Genomic DNA, 2,988 nt, shown 5'->3' on the forward strand with positions numbered 1-2,988 from the left:
TAACCAAGTCCCCGACAACGGCGCCATAAACTTGTTGACCGTTTTATACACGCTAACACTGAGATGTATGATTGATGATGTTCTATGCTCGAAATGATGCGATACTACCGCTAGATATGCGTTAATTATGGATGTTCACGTAGTATGCCATGCATTGTCACAAGTTTCCTTACGATGGAACCAAGTGTAACTCCACCACAAGTTTCTCGGTGTGATCCGAGGTCGAACACGGGGACTGATTTAGGTTATTGTGGTATGTTCATGATATATGCGACCAGGTTTTTAATCTTTAAAAGTTTGGTTTGTACAAGTATATAAATTGCAATAAAGTAGAGTAAAACAGTAAAGGTGCGATGATAAAATAAAAATACAATAAACCTAAGCTAGATGATACAAGATATAAGCTTCATGTTACAAGATGCTGGGGTCAAGCTGGCTGTGAAAGTTATGCAAAGAACGTGGAATGCGGCGGCAAGTCTTATGAATAGAATAGAAAGAGAAAGACAAAGAATATAACAACGCAAGTTCTCAATTGCATTGAAGCTACAAATGCTGTTCCACTCTTCTCTTGGCGTACACCTTTCAGTGATCGGCCGTGCTCCCACATGTCTGTTGTGAAACAGAAACTAACGTAATGAATGCAAGGTTGCTTCCATGTCTGGAAGTACTACTCGCTTTAGTTAAGGCATTTTTCTGACCTTCTCTCGATAGATTGGAATGACATCTTCACTTCTGCTCTCACAGGTGAAGATGCCATCTAGCATGCCTTAGCTAAACGCATTTTATATCTTTAACACAAATTAAGTACTTGGTTAATTCATATTTCTTATTAGGGGATTAAGAAGACATCATGAAGAAAGTGATTGATGGGTGAACGGAAATCGATAGAAAATGGTAAATGAAAGCTATTGCAACATTTAATATCTCTATTAAGCATTTGATACATGGTGTGAATGAAGAGGTAAAGAAACAGTGAAATACAACGATGAAAGAAATAGAACAGATACAAACAAGTGCCAATGTCTTGGCACTGATTCGATAGAGATCTGCTTGCCGGATATGATGGATTTGATGATAGGAAGAGCTTCCCTCTTAGGCTTGCTCCACCGATAGCAGGGATCTTTGCATAGAGCTTTCAATCGAGTGTTTGGCAGATTAGATCTGAGATTCACTTCTCGACTTTATCTCGTCTTCTTCCCGGATTTCTTCACTTAAGCACTCAGCTCAGCCTTTTCTCTCAACAGTTTTTTTTTGCAGCACTTACCCCGTATCCCGTAGCATTGCTTTTTCTCTAAAATCTATGGGGTATTTATAGGTGCAGGTCTTTGACTCCGGCCTTGTGGTCCCCACTGATTTTTATGGCAATTCCAAAGATGGAGGGATATTATTCCTTCTGTTATGCAATCAGACCGTCAATTCTGCACAACCATTAGTTGTACATGTGTCTCAATCCTCCGCTTTTGCATTGCTCAGCTGCATCTTTCGAGCATGGGTTCGCATGCGGTGTTGTTTTTATTACCGCATGTGGTTGCAACATAGCTCTGGATCGATTGTTGCATTGCGCCATCATTGTGATAATCAACTCTTCATTGTTAATTGACGGGCGCAATGTAAAAGAGATGCGTTGATCAGTTTCTCATGAGCCTTGAGCGCAAGCGGTGACTTGGTCTCCTGCAAAACAAAGTAAAATTCGGCTTGGCCTCCATCTTTATGGTGTTAGTGGGTGTAATTGCAAACATTTATAATTATTGTAATACTAGGCTAATTTTCATACAATAGGTGCATATTTACTAACTTTTGGCCGCAATATCTAGATAAGATGGCATAAATAACTTGTATTTCTATAAGTTATCAACCGTCAGCATTGCGAGGGAGCTCAGTTGTGCTCGGCAACGCTCCTTGCGGTCTCTTTTTCAACTCGCCCATAATTTGTCCCATTTGGATTTCGAGATTTCTGATGGATGTAGCTTGATTCTAAAGCACTGATTCATTTTTCTCAATATATTGCTTCAACAAGCTATTTAAGGATGAAGATTGTGGTGGTTGTGAGCTGCTAGCTTGGCTTTGCGCTGGACCGTTGTTTTACGGGAAAAATCCGGGTGGCCCTTCTTTTTGTGTCACAGGTTGAAAGCTTTGTTGTTGATTTTTCCACGCAAAATTTGGGTGGTTTCGCCACCCGGGGTTATATGTATTGGAATAGGGATTATCTCTCATGAAGCATATCGACTGCGAATTTGTTGGGCATTCCTCCATCGGGTGAGCATCACCGCAGATGACATAACTTGCGGTTGTTTGAGTGATGGCGCTGACCTGCCCTTTATTCGCTCCCGTATTATTAATTGCGATGCCTTGTATTAAACTCATCATCGCAGTCATTTGATTTTGCAGGGATGTGAGACCCCATTGTTTGCGTCATTTTCTTTGATTCTTAATCTCTGATCACTTTCCCTCCAATCCTCGTGATATTTGGAAATGCGATTAAGTATACTCTTAGCCTCCTCATATGTTTTGTCTAGCAGACCACCAGCGGTTGCCGCATTGATAGCGGTCTACGAAGAGGGGTTCAATCCTTGGTAGAAAATCTCGATTTGTAGGCAATCTGGTAAGCCATTGTGTGGACAGTCTTTTACCAGCCGCTTGAACCTCGCCCAAGCATCACTGAGCGATTCGTCATCTTCTTGTTCAAAATTTGTAATAAGCTTCCTTTGTCTTGCGTTCTCGGTAGGTGAAAAATACTTCTTCATAAATTTCTCCACTACCTGCTTCTAGGAAGTGATCTCTCCCGACTCGAGAGAATATGCCCATTTTCTAGCCTGACCATAGAGAGAAAATGGGAATAACGTTAGTCGAACTTCTTTAGCAGAGATTTTCGGGAACACAAAAGTATTGCATATTTCAATAAAACTTCGGAGGTGAGCATGGGGGTCCTTGCCACGCCTTCCTCCAAATTGACCTACAGTCTGGATCATCTGCAGCATCACCGGTTTC

The 2,988-nt window shown here is 41.3% G+C and overlaps 1 non-coding gene across 1 annotated transcript; it reads left to right on the forward strand.

The window, feature by feature from the left end:
* Positions 1-2,604: 2,604 nt before the first annotated feature.
* Positions 2,605-2,711, forward strand: LOC120092301. Its single transcript, XR_005486008.1, has one exon. It is a non-coding gene; the product is annotated as a small nucleolar RNA R71 (small nucleolar RNA).
* The last annotated feature ends 277 nt before the right edge of the window (positions 2,712-2,988 follow it).

This window comes from Benincasa hispida, chromosome 11 (assembly GCF_009727055.1).
Source record: "Benincasa hispida cultivar B227 chromosome 11, ASM972705v1, whole genome shotgun sequence".
NCBI lineage: Eukaryota > Viridiplantae > Streptophyta > Magnoliopsida > Cucurbitales > Cucurbitaceae > Benincasa > Benincasa hispida.